The 24,787-nt window shown below is 45.9% G+C and overlaps 1 protein-coding gene across 2 annotated transcripts in view; it reads right to left on the reverse strand.

Annotated features, from left to right (window-relative positions):
• Window positions 1-24,787, reverse strand: part of PLXNB2 (plexin B2) — a 621,264-nt gene that overhangs the window by 449,069 nt on the left and 147,408 nt on the right. The window lies entirely within an intron of this gene.

Here is a 24,787-nt window from a genome sequence, read left to right on the forward strand (position 1 = left end):
CACACAGAGCTGGCTGTATAATTTGTGAATAGTCTCTGGACAAGCACATAAAACTCACATTGAAAAAAATAACTGAAGGCGGCAGGTAAGGATTAGAGTAAAGATATCCATTTATTGAACCCTTCCCCAAATGCATAAAAATAGAGCTAAGCAAAAAAAAAAATAATAATAATAATAATAATGCCCATAGTCCATAACAACTAAGTGATACATGTTTAAAAAATTTAGTGATTTCCTCCGAGGAGTGCTCTCCCCTCTATTTTCCTACATCTCTTGTGCTTCCTTCTCTAGCAGACATGTTTTGAACCCTCGCTGATCCTTGGCAAATGACTTTTCAGTCTCAGGACTTCTAGCAGCCCCAATCTCCTCTTTCTAATACTCTTGGATATAAGTGAGCTTTCCTGGCATGAGATATTTCTACTCACAATGAATATGCATAAGAACATAAGAATTGCCGCTGCTGGGTCAAACCAGTGGTCCATTGTGCCCAGCAGCCCGCTCCCGCGGCAGCCCTAAGGTCAAAGACCAGTGCCCTATTTGAGTCTAGCCTTACTTGCGTATGTTCTGTTCCAGTAGGAACTTATCCAATCTTGTCTTGAATCCCTGAAGGGTGCTTACCCCTATAACAGCCTCTGGAAGAGGGTTCCAGATTTGTATCACTCTCTGGATGAAGAACTTCCTTACGTTTGTACGAAATCTTTTCCCTTCTAACTTTAGCAAGTGCCCTCTTGTTCTCTTCACCTTGGAGAGGGTGAACAATCTCTCTTTCTCTACTAAGTCAATTCCCTTCAAAATCTTGAATGTTTTGACCATGTCCCCTCTCAGTCTCCTCTTTTCAAGGGAGAAGAGGCCCTAAATTTAGGTGCCCCTTATGGAACTGCCCTTATATTATTTCTCCAGGACACTGGTCTGCCATCCCAGTCAGAGGAAGTTATTACAAGAATGAGCAAAACAAGTTTTTTTTTTTCCTGCTTATCTGGCCATAAAATTACTAAGAAAAGCGTTTCTGAGGCAGTCTCAGTTGATGAGATTGTTTACTCCTAGAAATACCGTGCTAATCGGGAGTGGAGTGAGTGTAGTCCCAACTTCACTGCATTCTTTCCAATACAAATTAGTGAAATTAAGTGGTGGCCATGTTAGTCCACTTTCCAAGGTAATATATAGAAATAAAAAACAATTCAATTAATAAGGTATTACCTTATTTTCTTTAAGGTAATACCTTTTTTATTGGACTATTTCCTTTGTTTTTTGTTTCATTTCTATATAATACAAATTATATAGACACTGTCTCTTCAGAGCAAATTAATTACACCAAATTTCCACCACCACCAGCCCGCATGGTTAAAAGTGTTAAAAGCTGTCACAAACTAATTGCACCTCCAACTTAACCCAGCTGGAAATCAAAGCTAGTTCTGTCAAAGGGGAGAAATGGGAACAAAGCTGACCCAAAAACCAAATCCAGGTATTTAAAAAATAAATAAATTGAAAAGCAGTTAGGAAAATGGGTTGCTTGGAGGAGGGGGGGAGAGGGTGGAGGGAGGCACTACCACAACTAACATTTCAGTGAGTTTTCAAAAAAGCATCCACACAAAATTCTGTGTATTTCTAAGATTTATTCAAAAACAGAAATAAACCCATCATATACTGTTAATGCTTTTTGGTGAAAAGTTCCACTATCAGGTTTAAAAACTGAATGTTGAAAGTTGCACTATTCCCATTGAAATGAGAGATTTTTGTGGGTTATTTTACTGCTTTCATTTCTCTGCCCCTAGTCATATGTGACCTCAAACACCCACATACGGCCCCCATCTTGGGAGTGTGGCTGGCCCACCGTCAACATGTCAAAGCACAAAGAAAGTTAAGCCATGCTAGAGGGCTTCACAAAATTGCTGAACTAAGTGCATAAAGACATTAGTAGGGGTACCATACATCTGGTATTTTTTAGAGGACTGTCAAGTTTCAAGTTTATTGAAATTTTGATTTACACGCAATATCAAATATTTTCAATGCGTATAACAAAAATAAAATTGGGGAGATCATAAGAAGGGAAAATTATCTGATTTAAGATTCAAATGCATCTTTATAAAGGTAACTTTTTTAATTACTTTTAAATTTTTCTAGAGAGGTTTCGGCGCGTAGAAAGATTGGAAGTTTGTTCCAGAGCAGAGGTCCAAAAATAGAAAAGGTTGTATTTCTTCTAGTGCCTATTACTTTCAATGATGGAATGGTTAGTAAGTATTGATCTGCTGATCTAAGAGATCTAGCTGGGGAATAGGGTATCAAGTACAGATATAAGAATATTGGGGTATTAGTTTTCTGAATTTTAAATGTAAGCAGCGCAATTTTGTATGTTATTCTATGTGAAATCGGTAGCCAATGTGCGTTTCGCAGAAGAGGTGTGACATGATTATGTTTTTTAGGGGGGGGTTAATTTTAAAAAAAAATCTTTGTTGATTTTCATATATCAACAGTGCAATACAGAAGTATATAAACATATAATAAATCAAGAAAAGCACATTCATCTTACAGACATACATGAGCATTTAAACCCACTCACCCACCCATCCAATAACTAGTCAACAAAAACATAAATACATAGATTATTTCGATATCCTTTCCCTATTTAAAGTAGTAATGTAATCCCACTCTCCTCCCACCCACCTGGATGTATGTATTCAAAGGGCTAAAATTAAGATAAAAGTATCCCTCCCCCCACCCTCACCCTTCCCTGGATGTGTATAGAAATAAAAATTAAAGACAAAAGACAACTATAATGAAGAAATAAAAGATGTCAATGGTCCCCAAACCAATTTAAATAAATGGCTATGCCCCAACATGTCAACATTCATCTTCTCATATCTATAGCTTGAACATAAATTCACTCACCAAAAAAGGACAATTGAGGCGATCATAATTTTTCCAATTACGAGTTATCATCTGCATGGTTATCCCGGTCATAATTAATTGGGGTTTTTTTAGATTGGGGGAGTTTGTCCAGGTTTGGCATGACTGGCTTACACAGAGTCTTGTGGGTCTCCCCTTCTTACCTCCTCGGCGCTGCAATTCAATTTCCTTCAGGCCACCAGCAGCTCAGCAAAGTAAGCTTGTTGCCTTCAGCCTGCCTGACTTTCCTTTTCGTGCTTAGGCGGGACACTGCAGAGAGGTTTCCAGAGCAGGCCGAAGGCAGCAGGCTCACCTTAATGAGCAGCTGGCGGCCCAAAGAAAACTGAATTGCAGTGCCGAGGTAAGAAGGGGAGAGCCATCAGACTCTCGGCAGAGCATGCGCTGTTAGTTGCTCCTGTCATGCTCTGGTTTTTTTTTTTTTGTGACTGCACATGTCATCTAGCTTTGGTCACTCTCTCCAACCTTCTCCAGGTTTTACTTGAGTGCAGCAGAGGCCGGTGAGCTTGGCCATGGGAAAACCTCCGCTTTCCTTCCCATTGTGCCACATGAGAGAAGGGATGGAGAGGCTGCAGGATCTGAGAGCCCATTGTTGCTCTACTGTTCCTGATCCCCCAAACAGTAAGAGGGGTTGGATGGTAACATGCTGCCAGTAGCGGTCCTTGAAAAGCTCTCACATCCGCCCCTCTCTATTTGAGGCGAGTCATGCCTTACCTGTTGCTTGTTAAAACTTGGGAAATGTCTGAGATTCAAGAGCCATTATCTTTAAAAGCTAAAGACTACAGATATTACTGTACAATATACTGTATATTTTCTTTTATTTTATACAGTTGTAACCTCTTTACAGTATTCCTTTTTGTTATAGATTTTGTTGAAATGTGAAAACATTATTCCACATGCTGCTCTGTGTAGAATTTATAACAACTTACAAATTTATTCTATGATGTTCTTCCTAGAGAGTCCTCAAAAGGAGGACATGTCTGGGGAAACCCTATGGGTGGGGGACTTGGAAGCCCAGGCCCCTACCCCCAACTGCTGCAGTATCACATAAATGGCTGGCGGGAATGCCCAAGCCCCACTTCTGAGCTCAGAACTAAGCATGCACAAAATGTTGGCATCTGCAACTGAAGAACCCCCGCCAGATTCCCTGCTGCTGAGACAGCATGGTCAGGGCAGTGGCGTAGCAAGGGTGGGAAGCGCCCTCCCTATGCCCCACTCGCACCCTCCCTTCCCCTGTACCTCTTTAAATCTTCACCAGCACAAGCAACTTCTCCGGCCTGCTGCTCGCACTGGGGTTGGCTCTCTCTCTGATGTCACTTCCTGGCTCCATGACCAGGAAGTGATTTCAGAGGGGAGCCAGGCTTGTCCAAGCAGCAGGTCTGAGAAGTTGCTCGCTTTGGTGAAGATTTACAGAGATAAAAGGGTAAGGGAAGAACATAAGAAGTTGCCTCCGCTGAGGCAGACCAGAGGTCCATCTCGCCCAGCGGTCCGCTCCTGCGGCGGCCCATCAGACCCACTGCCTGAGCAGTGGTCCCAGACTATCATATGAAGGGAGGACGCAAGTGTGGCATGGGGGAGCAGAAAGGTGCCAGCGCCCCCACCAAGATGGTGCTTGGGGCGTTCTGCCCCATCTACTCCCCTTACTACATTGCTTGACAGGGGCTCAGCAATGAATCTCTTTGGCTGGCAGGGCATGGACCCTCCCCACCAGCCTTTTATCCGATGCTATAATTTTGGAGGGAGCCCAAGCACAAAGTTAGGGGCTAGGCCTAGGCCTCCAAGGATCCCCTGTAGCCATTCCACTGCTTTTAACCACAAAGTAGAGGGTAAATTTCAGTGCACAAAATTTACCCATATTAGCTCTACCCTTTCAAAAACTCAAAAGAAAAATATATATTTTACACAGCTGTTTTGCATCTGCAGAGCAATACAATGTTCAAATCTTTTAGAGCTGTATCCTGGTTGTGCTGTCTGAAAAAATATCACTTATTGGCTTTAAATCTTCCTCTTTGGGATGCTTCACTTTGGCATGTCTGCATTTACTGCAAACAAGCTTTCACTGTGATGGGGACATTGATAACAGCAGTACAGTAGTTGCATTCTATACAGGTTTGAATAATACACTTTCAGCTCTAGCATATCCAGGTTCTGCTCTCAGCCATGAGAGCTCAGAAGCTGAGCTCCCAAACTATCCTCATTGGCAGAAAGCATATATTTCTGGGAATATCTCTATGAAATGCAATGCTTTCGACAGGCAGTGACCAGACAACCCACAAATCAACTTTCTAATGAAGAGCTACATACAGCTCCAATAGTTTTAGTTATGACTAATCTGTACGGCTCCAAATTTTAGCTACACAGACTCTAGGACTTGCAGCCAGGAATTTTTTTAATTTTGAAGCTATGATGGCCATTAAGATGGAATTGGAAAAATGCACTGCATACTCCTAGGAGAAGCAGCATAAAATCTATTTTACTACTTTGGGATCTTACCAAGTACTTGGCCACTATTGGAAACAGAATACCGGGATTGATGGATCTTTGGTCTGTCCCAGTATGGCGATGCTTAGAAAATCTTTCAGTCGATGAAGCTGTCCGCGCAATGCGAGGCGGTGGTGAAAAGGATGAACAGAATGCTAGGAATGATTAAGAAGGGGATCACAAACAGATCGAAGGTTATCATGCCGCTGTACCGGGCCATGGTATGCCCTCACCTGGAATACTGCGTCCAGCACTGGTCACTGTATATGAAGAAGGACACAGTACTACTCGAAAGGGTCCAGAGAAGAGTGACTAAAATGGTTAAGGGGCTGGAGGAGATGCTGTACAGTGAGAAATTAAATAAACTGGGCCTCTTCTCCCTTGAAAAGAGAAGACTGAGAGGGGACATGATCAAACATTCAAGATAATGAAGGGAATAGACTTAGTAGATAAGGACAGGTTGTTCACCTTCTCCAAGATAGGGAGAACGAGAGGGCACTCTCTAAAGTTAAAAAGGGATAGATTCTATACAAACATAAGGAAGCTCTTCTTCACCCAGAGAGTAGTGGAAAACTGGAACACTCTTCCTGAGGTTGTTATAGGGGAAAACACCCTCCAGGGATTCAAGACAAAGTTAGACAAGTTCCTGTTGAACCGGAACATACTCAGGTAGGGCTGGTCTCGGTTAGGGTACTGGTCTTTGACCTAAGGACCACCGCGGGAGCAGGCTGCTGGGTACGGATGGATCACTGGTCTGACCCAGCAGTGGCAATTCTTATGTTCTTATATATATTTTCAATTTAACTGCTTGTCTTTCCAGTTCAAGTATAGAAGGCGGGTTGCTGCCCTAGAGGTCTTAGAAGTTACTTAAGAACATACGAAGATAAGCAATGTCTCCGCTGGGTCAGACCTGAGGTCCATCGTGCCCAGAAGTCTGCTCATGCGGCGGCCCAACAGGTCCAGGACCTGTGCAGTAATCCTCTATCTATACCCCTCTATCCCTTTTTCCAGCAGGAAACTGTCCAATCCTTTCTTGAACTCCAGTACTGTACTCTGCCCTATTACGCCCTCTGGAAGCGCATTCCAGGTGTCCACCACATATTGGGTAAAGAAAAACTTCCTAGCATTCGTTTTGAATCTGTCCCCTTTCAACTTTTCCGAATGCCCTCTTGTACTCTTATTTGTCGTTCTATCGTGCGCTAATGCCATAAACAGGTTCCATGGTAAAGAATGGGCTCTGTGATCAAGTAACACATCAACAGCAGTCATGTTTAGACAATAAATGGTGAAGTGATTTCCTCAAAGTCACAAGAAGCATCCGTGAGAGAAGTGGTATTTGAACCTGGCTTCCCTAGTTCTCAGACTACTGCGATCAGTGGCACAGTAAGGGTGAGCGGCACCTGGGGCGGTGGTGTCCGTTCCCCTCCCCCCATTTAGCTGGACCGCTAAGGGCGTTAGATGTTAGGGACATTCAGATGTTTAAAAAAATACTGAAAACTACACTATTTTTAGAAGCTTTTCAATGAAAGATATGTTGTTTAATGCTGGTTTTAGGATGATTTGTACTGTGAATATTTTCTGGAGGGGGACCCCTGGGGGGGGAGTTGTTTTGGGAGTTCTTGGGGGCTGGGTAGAGTGGGGGAGTCGGGCTGATAGGTTTGCTCCATTGGGTGTTTCTGACAATTGTGTATTGGTGGATATTGATTCCTTTGCTCTTGTTGTATCTTTTTTTTTTTGATCTTTTGTATTTTTCACATTCGCAATATAAATGATTTGAACATAATTACGGCCCCCTAAGTTGTAACTACTCATTTGTAATTTAAGATGTCTGTATAAGCTTGGTCTGTGTCATTTTGTATATATTACTTTTGTAATGCCGTCTAGGAATAAATGTAATGCTGCCTAGGAATAAATAAATGTGCTCCCTTCCCTTTCCCAGTACCTTTTTAACTTCTCTGGCAAGAGCAGCATGCCCACGTAGGTGTTGGCTTGCCCACGTAGGTGTTGGCTTGCCCACATAGGTGTTGGCTTGCCCACATAGGTGTTGGCTTGCCCTTAGGACATCACTTCCTAGGTGTGGGTCCTGGAAGTGCCATCAGAGAGAGCGCCGATACTGACACAGGCAGCAACCTCACGCTGGGGAAGTAAAAAAAAAAAAAAAGGTACAGGGAAAGGCAAGGGGTGTGTACATGGGCAAGGAGAGGAGTTGGGGTGGGGCAGAGAGGAGGAGAGCTGCCGCATCCTTGGTAAGACGGTGCCCAGGGTTGAACATCTCCCCCTCGCCACCAACTACAATGACCACTCCTCACATATGTCTTTTTTTTCAGAAGAGAGAGAGAAAAAAAAAAAAAAAATCAAGTCCAATGATTAAATGAGAGTGCACTGCAGAAGCCCTGATCCAGTATCATAGTCCAGCTCCTCTCTTTGGGCCAGCCTGATCTGAAGCTGTTGTGAAAACAGCATTCACAGTTTTGGAAGCCACCCTCAGTCCCTGTACAACAAGGGCATTTCTTTTCCGATTGTGGGTGAAAGCATGCAGGCCTCCAAGGGCTTCATGGTCTGTGGCTGGGGTCAAGGATACTTGCTGTGACAGCTGGCTTAGTGAGAAAAAGGGGCGAACATTAAAGGAAGGGGGGGAGGAAAAAGCAAGCTCCTAGGGAGCAGCAAATGAAAACCCATGAACCACAGCCTTAGAGGAGGCCATTTCAAGCAGCAGGAGGAAGCTGCCAGCTGAAAAAGGAAACAAAAAAATATAATTAAGGGAAGAGAGAAAGTCTAGACACAAGACTGCATGGGCTGACAGATCCTGATGTACATCAGAAGGATGGAAGAAAGTTATGACAAGGCCATTCGCCCTCTCCCTCAATTAGGAAAACGTGCATTTTGAGGCCAAGAAGGGAACCTCAACGGCAAAGCTGAATAAAATATAAAGTGGGCAACATTTCCAAACCTCTGTTAAAAATAAATACCAAAATATTAAGAACCTTTTGCTGTGCCCTCTCCACCCCACAAAGATGTCGGCTTTATAACATTAAATAACCAGCTGGGTGCTTGCCATCCTCACTCCCCACATTGGCTATAGACACCATGCTGTAGTTGTCATCAATGCTGTCACAGATTTGAAATATAAAGATGGTAACTGATCACATTGTTCAAAAGAGGATTTTTTTTTTTTTTTAGAACACATCATCAGACCTCAGCACGCATATTTGACAATGGTGTGACAACCAGATACAAGGAGACAAAATAATGTTTAGAGACGTAGAAGGATTACACTGACAATTAACAAAAATTTCAACAAATGAGCAAATCCTCAATACTGTTTTTCTGGCAGTTCACGCAGATGAAAAGCACATGTGCAAGCCGCTTTTAGAAAAGGAAAAGGAACCCTCTAATCTCCTCCTCACCCTGTCAGCGAGTTAATGGTCATTACCACAAAGTGATTTTTATATCATCAAGGAAGTCAGGGCTTCATTGGTGCTTGTCAAAGGTAATGAGGAGGTTCAACACTGCAATTAAGTCAGTACCGTACAAATTTGCAGTTGTACAGTAGTTTCAGCTCCAACTTTTCACTCGCACTAAAATTAAATTAAATATGCTATTGAGTACAGAAGGAGGATTCTTAGTCCCTGCTTCCAGCCCAGGAGAACAGGGTAATTTTATATGCATTCATTCTTCCCTCCTCTTAGAGGACGAAGGGGATCGAAAGCACCCCCACCCCCTAAGAAATATCAAGGCAATACAGGAAACTGTTAATACTGTGTTATTTCCTGAGCCCAATAGCTCAAGGAAGGTTCAACATATGTTTTGACTAAAGATTACCACTACTTTATCAGTGCTGGTTCCATTCTGCTTATGTCAGCAGGCAAAATATTAAAAGGTTCAAAAACAGACAGATTTGCTAGGGCATCAGGCAGCCAAGTGGTATAAATCAATATCTGATTATAAAAATAAGAAACCAAAAACAAGCTTGAGAGATATTTGGAGCATTGAGATTAAGCAGCAGATTTCTGTGACGCAATGGCCATGGATATGGATTTGGACTTGGAGGATGAGATGTACAGCATCAACATCTATGATACAAACATGGATTTTTTGGTTGCATAGAAGTTTTTAGACCCCTGTTAGATTACAAAAGTTAGATAATTCAAAATCTAATAGATGCTGGCACTGTCATCTAGACATAGGGACACTGGATCATCTGTGGTTCTATTGTCCTTTGATACTTAACTTCTGGAGATCTATATGGGGACATATTAATCTGATTTTGGAGACTGCGATTCCGCTGTCGTATGAAGTGGTAGTAATATATGGAACCTTGCTACTTTCTACACCTCCAACAGATCAAAAAAAAAAACAGATTACTGGGTATAATGACTGGGGTGGCCATGCAAATGGTCACGAAAAATTGGAAGAATTTTGATTGATTAAATTTTACTTTTCGGTGGAATTCGTTATTTTTGTGTTTTAGATATGAGAAAATGATTTCTGAACAAAGGGTTAATAATAAATGGTTTAATCTAACGTGGAGTCCATTGACCAATTTTATCGATTCTAATTGAATGGTTTAGTCCTTTACTTCTGGTTATAATTACACATCTAGGGGAGGGGGTGGGTGGGAGGGAGAGGGATAGTATTATTGGGACTGGTTTATGAAGATATAAAAGTTCTATTGTTTGGTTTCTTTTTGAATATATTGAAATCAGGGGGGAGGGGTCTCGTATATTTTATGGATGGATGTAAGTACTGTTCTTCAAATAACTTTTATGAATTCTTATATGCACTGTTTTTAGTTTGAAAATTAATAAAGATTTTTTTTTTTTTTTTTTAAGGTTCAAAAACACAATCTCACAAGGCTTGCTGTCGGTCACATTTTTAAAGATTTATTGTCTTCTTCTAAATTAAAAAATATAATAGAAAATAATTTAAACCACCATGCTGAGGAAACCAAGTTTGATTAGGGAGTGATTATAGACAGAAAGAGCAGAAAAAAAAAATGTGATACTTCAGGATCATGTTTAGAGAGGTCTTCAATATCAAAAGAGCTTTAAGTTTCCATAAAATCCAAATAAAACCAATGGAAAAAAATTATGCATAGTGGCTTTGGCCTGGGATATTTTATATAGTCCTTGACTATTCTAAAATGTGGACCTGCTACAAAATCCTGAGTGGTGTAGAATGGGTACAAGTGAATCAATTTTTTACTCTATCAAAAATTGCAAAGACTAGGGGGACACTCGAAGTTACAGGGAAATACTTTTAAAACTGATGATAGAATTTTTATTTTCCACTCTAGTTAAGCTCTGGAACGCGTTTGCCAGAGGATGTGGTAAGAGCAATTAATATAGCTGGTTTAAAAACAAGTTTGGACAAGTTCCTGTAGGTCGTGGCATTGAAAGGGTGAGCGGCACCCCTCCTCTTCCCCACCCCACCCCCACTGCGCGGGCACCCCCTTCCCTTTCCCTGTACTTTTTTTAACTTATCCGGCATGAACAGCATGCCTATGTCGGTGTTGGCTTGCCCTTTGACGTTACTTCTTAGGCGCAGGTCCCATAAGTGACATCAGAGAGAGCACCAATGCGGGTAACAACCTCGTGCTTGGGAAATAAAAAAAGGTACGGGGAAGGCAAGGGGCTCGTGTGCATGGCGAGGAGTGGGGGGTGGCTGAGAGGAGGAGGGGTGCCACGCCCCCCCCCCCCCTCTATGCCACTGCCTGGAGGAAAAGTCTATAGTCTGCTTTGAGACAGACATGTGGGAAGCCACTGCTTGCTCTGGGATCAGTAGCATGGAATGTTGCTACTATTCAAGTTCTTGCCAGGTACTTGTGTCCTGAATTGGCCACCGTGGAATCAGGATACTGGGCTAGATAGAATTCGGACAAAGACAAATCCAACAAATTGTAAGGATGCAGTGGAACAAGGACAAAAGAAAAACTGCAGACAGATGTACAAGATGCAGGCAAAGTTTTAGGACAAACAATTTATTGCGGACAAATAGACTATTTTTTACAGGTTATGAGACCCAACACGGTCCATGTTTCGAACACCACGTCTTCATCAGGGGTCCCATAAAACAGTGGTATCAAAGAACACGCAACAAATTTGCCTGATCTGTGTTCTGCAGCGATGAACGGATGCTACTGAAAACCCGAAACGGTAATGGGCTAGATGGACCATTGATATGACCCAGTTAAGGCTATTTTTATGTTCTTAAGTTGTGCTATTCTCAAAGTCAAAAATGTCACCCATGCTAGAGGAACAGTACTTTAAACTCCCCATTGAAACTCCAGAAGGACTCTCTCTTTAATAGGATTTACCAACTTCAGGGAGCATTACCAGATTGTACTCTAGGTTTAGGGCTGAGGTTCATTGCTGCCATGGCTTACACAAAATAAATCCACTTGAACACGTAGGGGTTAATATTCAAAGTGATTTGACTGGCCAGAAATGGCTCCTGACTGGTTAAATTGCCTGTTTGGGGCCCAATTGCTAATTTTTAGCAGCACTTAACTGGTTAATAATGTTGAAAATAACTAGTTTGTGTTGAACTGTGGACCAGCTATTTTGTGGGTTGAATTGGCACTTGGCTAGTTAAGGGTCAATATTCAGCATTTAATCGATCAGGTTAACCCCATAATAGGATCACACAAAAGTGAATCCCTTCTTTATGCAAGAATCTGTCGCCAGTTAAGTGTTGAATACTGGACTTACCGTATTTTCGCGGATATAACGCGCACCTGTGTAAAACGCGCACAGGGGTATAGCGCGCAGAAATCACGATGATATGTACCAAAACTTTTCTATACCGCGCTCAGGCATATAACGCGCATGATGCCCGACGCTCCTTTCGCCCGCCCTGACTTCCGTGCACTGCCCTGACTTTCCGTGCGCTGTCCCGACTCTCCGTTCACCCCCCCTGACTTTCCGTGCACTGTCCCCCCTTGAAGTCCTGTCCCCCCTTGAAGGTCTGTCCCCATCCTGAAAGCCTGATGCCCCCCCCCCCGACGTCCGATACATCCCCCCCCCCCCGGCAGGACCACTCGCACCCTCACCCCGAAGGACCGCCGACTCCCCAACAATATCGGGCCAGGAGGGAGCCCAAACCCTCTTGGCCACGGCGACCCCCTAACCCCACCCCGCACTACATTACGGGCAGGAGGGATCCCAGGCCCTCCTGCCCTCGACGCAAACCCTCCCCCCCCCCCAACGACCGCCCCCCCCCCCAAGAACCTCCGCCCGTCCCCCAGCCGACCCGCGACCCCCCTGGCCGACCCCCACGACACCCCCACCCGCCTTCCCCGTACCTTTGTGTAGTTGGGCCAGGAGGGAGCCCAAACCCTCCTGGCCACGGCGACCCCCTAACCCCACCCCGCACTACATTACGGGCAGGAGGGATCCCAGGCCCTCCTGCCCTCGACGCAAACCCCCCTCCCTCCAACGACCGCCCCCCCCCAAGAACCTCCGACCGCCCCCCCAGCCGACCCGCGACCCCCCCTGGCCGACCCCCACGACCCCCCCCCCCCCCTTCCCCGTACCTTTGGAAGTTGGCCGGACAGACGGGAGCCAAACCCGCCTGTCCGGCAGGCAGCCAACGAAGGAATGAGGCCGGATTGGCCCATCCGTCCTAAAGCTCCGCCTACTGGTGGGGCCTAAGACGCGTGGGCCAATCAGAATAGGCCCTGGAGCCTTAGGTCCCACCTGGGGGCGCGGCCTGAGGCACATGGGCCAAACCCGACCATGTGTCTCAGGCCGCGCCCCCAGGTGGGACCTAAGGCTCCAGGGCCTATTCTGATTGGCCCACGCGCCTTAGGCCCCACCAGTAGGCGGAGCTTTAGGACGGATGGGCCAATCCGGCCTCATTCCTTCGTTGGCTGCCTGCCGGACAGGCGGGTTTGGCTCCCGTCTGTCCGGCCAACTTCCAAAGGTACGGGGAAGGGGGGTGGGGGGGTAGTGGGGGTCGGCCAGGGGGGGGCGCGGGTCGGCTGGGGGGGCGGTCGGAGGTTCTTGGGGGGGGGCGGTCGTTGGAGGGAGGGGGGTTTGCGTCGAGGGCAGGAGGGCCTGGGATCCCTCCTGCCCGTAATGTAGTGCGGGGTGGGGTTAGGGGGTCGCCGTGGCCAGGAGGGTTTGGGCTCCCTTCTGGCCCAACTACACAAAGGTACGGGGAAGGCGGGTGGGGGTGTCGTGGGGGTCGGCCAGGGGGGTCGCGGGTCGGCTGGGGGACGGGCGGAGGTTCTTGGGGGGGGCGGTCGTTGGAGGGAGGGGGGTTTGCGTCGAGGGCAGGAGGGCCTGGGATCCCTCCTGCCCGTAATGTAGTGCGGGGTGGGGGTAGGGGGTCGCCGTGGCCAGGAGGGTTTGGGCTCCCTCCTGGCCCGATATTGTCGGGAAGTCGGCGGTCCTTCGGGGTGGGGGTGCGAGTGGTCCTGCCGGGGGGGGATGTATCGGACGTCGGGGAGTCGGCCGGGCAAGAGGGCTTGGGCTCCCTCTTGCTCCGATCGTGGATGCGGGTGCGGGTGGGAGCGCGTGCGAGCGGTCGTTCGGGGTGGGGGTGCGAGCGGTCCTGCTGGGGGGGTGAATCGGGCGTCGGGCGGGGTGGGAACTATGTTTAAAAACTTTTCTATACCGCGCTCAGGCATATAACGCGCGAGGGGTATGCGCGGTACGTAAAATCACGTATAACGCGCGCGTTATATCCGCGAAAATACGGTAACTAGCTATGGGTAGCTGACTCTGCAAAAACAATTCCAAAACCTGAACACAGCCCAGCATTGAATATCCGGGTTTAATTGCTGATGGAGGTCAGCAAAATGCCAATCGCTGCCAACTGAATATTACTCCCATTGTTTCTCCTGGGGCCACCAAGTCTACTAAGGAAGCTATGGAACCATGGGGTGCAAGGGGAGGTCCACTGATGGATCAAAAACTGGCTGGCGGACAGGAAACAGAGGGTTGGAGTAAAGGGACATTACTCAGACTGGCAATGGGTCACGAGCGGAGTTCCACAGGGGTCGGTGCTGGGACCACTCCTATTCAATATATTCATTAACGACCTGGAAGCAGGAACAAAATGTGAGGTTATTAAATTTGTGGATGACACCAAACTATATCGCAAGGTCAATAACATGGAGGACTGCGAAGATCTCCAAAAAGATCTGACAACACTGGAAAAATGGGCCAAAAAGTGGCAAATGAGTTTCAACATAGGAAAATGCAAGGTCATGCATATAGGGAAAAAAAATCCGATGTTCACTTACAAAATGGGGGGATCAGCGCTAGGGGTGAGCGACCTTGAAAGAGACCTGGGAGTGATGGTAGACACAACATTGAAGGCGTCGGCGCAGTGTGCCACGGCCTCAAGGAAAGCAAACAGAATGTTGGGTATCATTAAGAAGGGTATCACGACCAGGACAAAGGAAGTCATCCTGCCACTGTATCGTGCTATGGTGCGCCCGAACCTGGAGTACTGTGTTCAGTTCTGGTCGCCGTACCTCAAGAAGGACATGGAGGTACTTGAGAGGGTCCAGAGAAGAGCAACTAAGCTAATAAAGGGCATGGAGGACCTCTCATATACTGACAGATTGAAAAAGCTAGGGCTTTTCTCCCTGGAAAAGCGGAGACTTAGAGGAGACATGATAGAAACCTTCAAGATCATGAAGGGCATAGAAAAAATAGACAGGGACAGATTTTTCAAATTAAGGGGATCAATAAGTACAAGGGGGCACTCAGAGAAATTGAAAGGGGAGAGGTTTAGAACAAACGCCAGGAAGTTCTTTTTCACACAGAGGGTGGTGGATACATGGAACGCGCTACCAGAGGATGTGATAAACAGGAGCACACTACAAGGGTTCAAAGAAGCTTTGGATAGGTACTTGGAAGACAAAGGGATTGAGGGGTACAGATAAGAGTAAAGGTAGATTATAGGGATGGGATTAGAGGTAAGTTACAAAATTAATCAGGGACCACTGTTCAGGCACTAGGCCTGATGGGCCGCCGCGGGAGCGGACCACTGAGCAAGATGGACCTCTGGTCTGACTCAGCGGGGGCAACTTCTTATGTTCTTATGTTCTTAATTGCACTCATTCAGAAAAATCCAATTTCGGGATTCCATGAGAAAATGGATCCCCTTCATTGATCACAGCGGCAGTTTGACAGCAGAGATCAAGCATCGATTAGCACTGGGGCATGCAGCCACGGTGAGCAAGTACCAAATATGAAGTGCAAGGACATCTCAGTCACAATCACTGCCATTGTGTTCTCAATCACAACATATTGGATGTGAGACAGGCACTCACAAAAGCAGATAGAAGAAAACTTGATGCTTTCAAACTGTGCTGCAGGAGAAGACCTCTACGAATCCCTTGGACAGGTAGAATCACCAACAAGATTACCAGACAGAAACTGACCTATTTTGGACATGTGATGAGGGCAAATTCACTAGAAAAGGAGGTGCTACTCGGAATGGTCATTGGTAAAAGATTGCAGGAGAGACCAATGGCCCATTGGCTGGATACAATCAAGAATGACATGGGAATCATCATCAAGCAATTGAAAGAAGCTGTTGAAAACAGGAAAGCATGGTGAGGACTGGCCTACATAGTATCCAAAGGTCGGACACGACTGAATGGATAGTAGTAGTAGTAGTAGTACGAGAAAATGGCATTGCAAAACCCAAGTTCAAAGATGCTCTTTTAACAATTGGTTGCCAAATGGACTTGTGCAATTAATTTCAATAGAAGGAATAACTCTGAATCACAATGAAAGGGATGGTATGCCCAGTGACGTCATTCACAGCTGAACCGCCGAGTATTTAATGAGCAGAGTACCATGCCGCGGCCATCTTTAGATCACATACCGGGTGGCCACATCATGAGTAACGAGTTAAATTGAGGTAAGCAACTGAATTAAATTGGGATCGTTTAGCTCTGTATAAGATAATATTTCAACATATACTAAAGTTAGTCTTGTGTTGCAGGGATTGTGCCCTGAGGAAACCCCCTAAGGGTGAAACATGTTGGCGATGTTATCTCTCTTGGCCTACCACCCAAGTTAAGTACCATTTACTTTATCACTTAGTTGAGCTGACGGTTTTATCTAACTTATTGAAGATTTCATACCATTGACGACAGGATGCATAAAGCCAACTGTTATGAAAGTCTATTGAACATTTGGTGGCACTTCTGAGGGTCGTAAACACGACTGATATAGACTGATTCATACCGATGACGACAGGGTACATAAAGCCAACTTTTATGAAAGTCTATTGAACATTTAGTGGCACTTCTGAGGGCCGTAAACACGACTGATATAGAAGGCATTTAGGGGAGGTCGAACTATACCATCCCTTTCATTGTGATTCAGGCTTTTAACAATTGGTGTCATAAGTACACAAGGAATGCCATACTGAGTCAGACTGGTGGTTCATCAAGTCCAGCATCCTATTTCAGAGAATGGTCAGTCCGAGCCACTTGGCAATATCTTAGCCAGACATTAAGTAGTGTAGAAAAGACTTTCCTATGTAGGATGTTTATTTATGAAGCCACCCTCCAGAAAACTTGTCCATAATGATTTTTAAATGAAGGGAGGTTATGTGGTGGAACTCAGGGTGGAGAGGGAAGGAGGAGGAAAGGAGAGATGCTGGATGGGAGGGCATTTGGTGCATGGGGATGTTGGGGGGGAGGAGAAGAGAGGAATTGGGGGCCCCCAGCATGTCTGGCCCTATTCCTAAGCGGGTAACAAAATTAAGCTATACCTTGGGGGGGGGGGGGGAAGAAAGCAGGAGAAAGAGAGGGAGAGAGAAAAACTAGTTGTACAAAATACCAGCTTAACAGGTACAATAGGCATGACCACTTACAACTGGTTTAAACGCTCTCACTTAGGGCTCCTTTTACTAAGCCGCGTTAGCGGTTTTAGCGCGCGCTAAACCTGCGTTATGCGGCTAGAACTAGCACGCAGCTCAATGCTGGCGTTAAGGACTAGTGCATGCGGCAATTTAGCGCGCGCTACTCCGCGTGTTAAAGCCCTAACGTGGCTTAGTAAAAGGAGCCCTTAGTCTGTTTAAAAAACTGTATTGTTTATACTGGAACTGTGTCCTCTGTCCATCCTCACACTAACATGCCATCCCATTTAGGAAGCATTTTACAGAACTGTACATAGCCAGAAGACTGGCATTCACACACGTGTGTGTATATTCCGATCATTTATGTGCATTCTTGATGCCCAAATGCTGGTGCTTTTTTTTTTTTTTTTTTTTTTTAAATAGACGTACCTCACAGTTTTATTATTTATTTCATTTTCTACCCCATTCTCCCCAACAAGTTCAGAACGGGTTACAGGTGAAAAAAAAAAGCTCCTGTACGCCTGTATTTTCTTATTTTGACAGCAAAATAAAATGGTATAAAGGAGTTCCTTTTTACAATAAGTACACTTCTCCCTCCTTATTCGCGGGGGATACGGGCAGAATCGGATTGCGAATGGCGAAAAACCGCGAATATCCGGCTCTGACCCACCCCTGCCTCCCTTCCGCCTTCCCCTGGCACCCTGGCCTTACCTGGTGGTCTAGCTGATTTTCGGGCAGGAGCGATCTTCCTACGCTCCTGCCCCGTGCAGATAGCCATTAGGAAATGGCTGTGGGGAGTTCCCGTAGTCTCTCGAGAGACTATCTGCACGGGGCAGGAGCGTAGGAAGATTGCTTCTGCCCCGAAAACCAGCTAGACCACCAGATAAGGCCGGGATGAAGACCAAAATATGGGGAGGGGGGGTTCTTCCTTCCCCCCCCAAAAAAAAAAAAATTGCGATTATGTGAAATCGCAAGTAGGGAAACCACGAATGGGGAGGTGGAAGTGTAAGTGCACACATTGTTAGAAACACTGAATCCTCCACTCAGAATACATATCAGGCAGTTTCTCTTGAACACAAAGCTGAGATTCTATCTTAAACCAATGGGAGATCTCACTTAGTAAATTAAAGAAACATTTCAGCCAGCCTTCATCTGGTATAGATAACATGTTCTTACATTGCTGACAGAGCTTCTGAAATGGAAGTCAAGTACGATAGGTAGCTTTTATCTTATTTTTATTTTTCTATAAATAAAAATGTCAACCCTAGGACTCTACAAAATAAAAAGCTTCTTACAGCATCCCTCAGATGTTCACATTAAAGTTCTTTTTCTCAGAGGAAGGCAGAAGGGCAGGAATAAAGGGATGCAGCATTTTAAATGCTAGTCAGGAGTGCACATTCGGATCCTCAGTATTTCCCCTTTACAAAGCTGAGACTTTTGGCTGACCCCAGGCTGACTTACTGCCGGTGCGGATAAAGTCAGAATAAAACTTAAAAGGCAGCAAAACCCAATTCAATATATCGACATTAAAGGCATGTGATCCTGCTCATATCTCATCTATGTGGTTTTAAGCAAGTCCTTTGGCTAAGGTCACTCAAGTAAAATGGACTTAAACATTGCCCTTCCCTCTCCTTTTCAGAGATGCATCATGCATGTATGAAATTCAGCTAGAGACAGCTCTGCTTTGGGTAAACAGGATACAAGCCTGATTTTATGTGGTTAATTGGACTCTGATAAACTAGATGATCTTTGTTTCATAGAATATGGATGGGACTGTAGGCTCGGAGTGTTCCAAGATCCAAATACATTTGGCGGTCTTGTTGCCATGTATACAAGTGACAGCAAATAACCCAACTGGACCATCTAGTATGTAAAAGCGGTCAGTGCTGCTCCAGACAAGTTCTCCCTTCCCCAATCATTTATTTCACCCTTAATGGCATTCAACTTACCTATCAGCTGAAGGTAAAATAACTAAAAGTGCTTGAGGCACTGTAGAACAGGTTTGGTGGATTTACATAGGCCATACAATGGTTCATAATCCTAAAATGGCTACCTTCAAAAGCTTTAGAAATGTAATATGGCTTTTTTCATTCTCTTCTGAGAAGGAAGGACAAAGAACCAGTGCTTGCTGTAAGGAATGGTACGGAATTAACACGTATACCCTCTCAAAAAAAAAAACTTCAGTTTTTCAATTTCATTGTGTGACTTGTTTTTGCATATTTTCTCTGCTATGTGATTGTTTTGAGAGAGGAAGACAGCAAATAGTCTTTATGGCACTATTTCTCACTGTAGGGAAGAACAGATACCAATTACCGTATTTTCACGTAGATAATGCACACCCGTGTAAAACGCGCACACGGGTATAGCGCGCGAAAAACACAAATCTATGTACATAAATTTTTATATACCGCGCACACCCGTATACCGCGCATGCTGCCCGACTCTCCCGTCGCCGCCCGACTCTCCTTTCGCCCGCCCCGACTCTCCTCTGGCCACCCCGACTCTCCTTTCGCCCGCCCCGACTCTCCTCTCCCCCTTGAAGTCCTGTCCCCACCCTGAAAGCCTGATGCCCCCCCCGACGTCTGATTCACCCCCCTGGGGGCGGGGCCTTGGGCACATGGTCGGGTTGGGCCCATGTGCCTCAGGCCCCGCCCCCAGGTGGGACCTAAGGCTCCCGGGCCTATTCTGATTGGCCCAGGCGCCTTAGGCCCCACCAGTAGGCGGAGCTTTGGGACGGATGGGCCAATCCGGCCTCATTCCGTCGTTGACTGCCTGCCGGACAGGCGAGTTTGACTCCCCTGTTCGGCCAACTACACAAAGGTACGGGGAAGGGGGGTGGGGGTGTCGTGGGGGTCGGCCAGGGGGGTCGCGGGTCGGCTGGGGGGGCGGTCGGAGGTTCTTGGGGGGGCGATCATTGGGGGTAGGGGGGTTTGCGTCGAGGGCAGGAGGGCCTGGGATCCCTCCTGCCTGTAATGTAGTGCGGGTAGGGGGTCGCCGTGGCCAGGAGGGTTTGGGCTCCCTCCTGGCCCGAACAACTAGCAGGGGGGGGGGGTCGCCAGGGCCAGGAGGAATTGGGCTCCCTCCTGGCCCGATATTGTCGGTGAGTTGGGGAGTCGGCGGGGCAAGAGGGCTTGGGCTCCCTTTTGCCCCGATCGTGTCGGGGAGTTGGGGGGGCAAGAGGGCTTGAGCTTCCTCTTGCCCCGATCGTGTCAGGGGTGCCACGGTTGGCTGGGGCAAGAGGGCTTGAGCTCCCTCTTGCCCCGATCGTGTCGGGTGTGCCGCGGTTGGCTGGGGCAAGAGGGCTTGAGCTCCCTCTTGCCCTGATCGTGTCGGGTGTCGGGACCGCCAAGAGGAAGCAGCAGGACACCGGGAGGAGCTTCTACATGATGGGGGGGTGGGGGGTCGGGAGGCTGTGGGGGTGCGGGTGCGGGTGGGAGTGCGTGCGAGCAGTCCTTCGGGGTGGGGGTGCGAGCGGTCCTGCGGGGGTGAATCGGACGTCGGGGGGGGACTATGTAAAAAAAAATTTGTACAACGCACTCACGCGTATAACGTGCGAGGGTATGTGCGGTACGTAAAAACCACGTATAACGCACGCGTTATATGCGAGAAAATACGGTACTCCCCAACAGTACATTCAAAACACATATCAATTAGCTCAGGGGTGTCCAATGTCGGTCCTCGAGGGCCGCAATCCAGTCGGGTTTTCAGGATTTCCCCAATGAATATGCATGAGATCTATTTGCATGCACTGCTTTCATTGTATGCTAATAGATCTCATACATATTCATTGGGGAAATCCTGAAAACCCGACTGGATTGCGGCCCTCGAGGACCGACATTGGACACCCCTGAATTAGCTGCATTTGAAGATGCATTTCTGCAGTCTTCAAATGAGCCAATGTCCATCTGCCTGCGCTCAGCACTTTGTGAAAACCAAGGCGAATGGGATAGATCTCTATCAAAATGGTGACTTCTACTCTTTTTGAGCTGCTGAAGCATAGTAGACAACTAACATTTGCAAGCTTCTCTGCATATTTAGCAACTAAGCTCATCTTCTGCAGAAATAACTAATACACATTCTCCTTTTCACTTAACATTCAGAGAAATGATTTTATAATATAGGCCATTATTAGCCATGATCATAACTTTTCAGAAATCACAGAAGCACCGCAAGGATGACTGTTCAAATAGCAGCTAGCTATATACCAAGAGACTATCTCTACAACAGTTCGCTCAATAAACTCAGCAATGTGCTCAATAAACCTGAGGAAGTGTGATAGCAGAAGAGAGCGGGAACTAAGTTGTCACCGCATGCAGGCAGTATAGACATCTTCAGTCTTTCATAGCAACTGTACAGTCCCCTCCACACAATGGGGAAAGCGTTGCAACACATTGTAGAGGAAGGTAACATTGCTGCAAGAGGGGAAACAGTTACATCACATTTTGGGGTTCATAGACAACGGCGCGAAAGACAAAAGCACGTGCCGACAATTGAGCGCAGCGCGCGCCGCCGCGCCGCTCTAAATTATAGTTTTTAGGGGCTCCGACGGGGTGTTTTGTTGGGGAACCCCCCCAGTTTATTTAATAGACATCGCGCCAGCGTTATGGGGGGTTTGGGGGGTTGTAACCCTCCACATTTTACTGTAAACTGAACTTTTTCCCTAAAAACAGGGAAATGTGGGGTTACAACCCCCCACACCCCCCACAACGCGGCGCGATGTCTATTAATAAAGTGGGGGGGTTCCCCCCCCACGCCCCCCCGTCGGAGCACTAAAAACAGTAATTTAGAGCGGTGTGGCGGCGCGCGCTGCACTCAATTGTCTGGGCGCGCCTTTGTCCCGGTGCACTTTTGATCTGACACCCATTTTGGAGGAAGGCTACATGGTCATGGAGAAAGGGCAGTTACTGAGTTGAAAGGAATTTGTCAAATAGGTACATTTTCAGTCTTTTCCTGAAGGTGAGATAGTTCAATTCTGTTCTTATGGGCATTGGAAGGGTGTTCCAGGTTCTTGTAGCAATGTACTTGACGAGGGTGTTGAATAGTCGCTTGTATTCACTCCCTTGGATGAGGGGATAGATCAGCTGGTGAATGTTGGTGATCCTGGTTCAGGTAAAGATGAAGATCCTGGTTGAGGCATTATTGCAACACACCCTGTTATTTTGGACTTCCATGTTTCATTATAATTTCTGCATTTGCTTAGTAAGGCATCTAACGTCTGTTAGCTGGTCAGCATGAGCCATTACATAATTTTCTAATACTTCAGTATCATATTTAGCTTCACTTTGATAAAAAGTTATCTCCTCATTAATGCTACCCATCAATGTTTCATTCTCTTTGAGCAGCTCTTTCCTTTGTAAGACCTTGGCCAGTAAGGTAGGGAGCACAATCCCTGCATTTCTACCAGCTGACATCTTGACCACGAATGGAGATACCAGCTTAGATTGTTTACATCTTGACCCAAGAATCCATGAAGACTAACTTGCAGGCTTAAGATTCATCACTTTAACTAAGTTGCTCTGCTTGACTGATTAAAAAAAAAATACAGCAGCCAAAATGTCACTGGAGTGTATAATTTGCCTGGTTATATGGAAGCCATAGCAATATGCTGCCATCTTGGATCTGGCACACTAGCTGACAATACATTCAATTTTAATGCTATCTGAAGTTTTCAACACACGTGTATATATCTAATCACTTTTGAATATTTAGGCCCTTACCTAATTACACATTCAGTACAAATTTAACTGTGGTCTATACTTTGCACTGAAATGGCACCCTCTGGAAAAATGCAGCTAATGAACTCCAAAACCAGTCAAGTGCCAATTAAACTGCAGTAAGCAACTTGATTTTATTTTTAATTAAATCACAGTTAAATGTAATAGCCTACTGCGGAAGGCTATGGAAATATTGGTCGGAATAATAGACAGCAACATTTTGTCCAACACTGCATGAGTCATTTGGAGAAAAGCAGACTACCGAACTTTTTACATTGTTTTTAGCAAGACTGTTCCAGTTCAAGGAGGATTATGGGTAATACTGCAAGTAAAGAAAACTTCAGCAATTTCAAATCACCCTAGTTTTGCCAAGTTTCAGGAAACAATTTATGGTAGTTTGCCTTACTAGTCAAAACATTGGATTTCATAGAAGAACTAACGTAGTGGGTAACAAACCAGATATGACAATCTGCTGTGCACATTCCCTCACCTGCGAGATCAATGGTTAAAGAATAATCTATATTTCCTGGAAGTACATATCACACACAGATTTAGCTTAATGAAAGAAAATGTTTTCCTGAACAGAATTCTCTTGCGCAATCCTTCTTGAAGTGGAATAAAAAAAAAAGCTTAAAACTGTACCACTTTTCAAAAATAGTACTTCAGCACAGAACACCACAGATGAAACACACACAACTTAAATGGAAAAAATGTGATTGGATACTTCATTATGCAAACATATTTTAGAAAAAAATAATAATCAAGAGCTACTTCAGCAAAAAGATGAATGGATAAGAACCAAAAAGACTAGCCTAGCTTGCTTATTTCTTTTTATTGGTGAAAGATGACAAAGTGTCGGTTTCCTCCTGCACCTTTGAGCTTTCAATTCAATTGAGTCTGTGGTTAGGAGCTGGAATTAATCATTATTTTTTAACCTTCTCACTCACTTAAGCCCAGTCACTATAGCAGCAGTCCATGGCTAGGCAACATGTATGAAACTGGACAAAATGCAGACCTTGAGGACCTGCACAACCTTAAAAATCTGCTCACCTCGGAGGGTGAGCGGGATCTGTGGGAATTAAAATGAGGATCCCTGCAGACCCGGGCATGCGGTTATGATCCATGAGGTCCGCAGCCAGCAAAAGTAGAAGTTAAAAAGAGGATCTTGCAGACCCTACAGAACTAAACGCGCATGTCCTTAACAAGAAAAAGGTTTTGGCATGGGGGTCCACACGGATCCTCATTTTTTAACTCTTGCAGTCCTCATGGATCATACTGCGGGGGAGTAAGATGACAGTGGCAGCAAGAGTAGGTGGCACTCCCCCTACTCTCTTTCCAGCCTCCCCCCCCTCCATGAGCCCCCCTTCCCATACCCCCCCAGCAATGCACAAGAGAGACCCCATTTCCACTCACTAATTACCGGTAGTTCTGGAGCTGCCGGCAACTGTTGTGCATGTGTTGTGCACACAACACAGACAACAGTGTTTAAAAATCCCCTGCAACCTTAATGGCAGGGGGGCCCAAAACGGGACCCTCTGACACCAAGCCCCTGACATCAAGCTCCCCCCTTTCGATCCTCCAACCACACTCACCACCCCAAAACAAAATCCTGGTGGTCTAGTGGGCTGGGGGGAGGGGTAGAGTCAGACATCCCCCAGCTCAAGGACCCTCCATTCCCGACACCACTCAGTCCCCCTCTTACGTTTTGTGGAAAATCAGGCAGGAGGGATACCCACTCCCTCCTGCCGGAAGGGCTGCCTCTTTATAATGGCAGCCCTTCCCTTTCCCGGTGCACAATAGTTACTGGCAGCTCCAGAATTGCCGGTAATTAGCGCATGGAAACAAGGGTCTCTTTTGTG

Source organism: Geotrypetes seraphini, chromosome 9 (genome assembly GCF_902459505.1).
Source record: "Geotrypetes seraphini chromosome 9, aGeoSer1.1, whole genome shotgun sequence".
In the NCBI taxonomy this organism is placed as follows: Eukaryota; Metazoa; Chordata; class Amphibia; order Gymnophiona; family Dermophiidae; genus Geotrypetes; species Geotrypetes seraphini.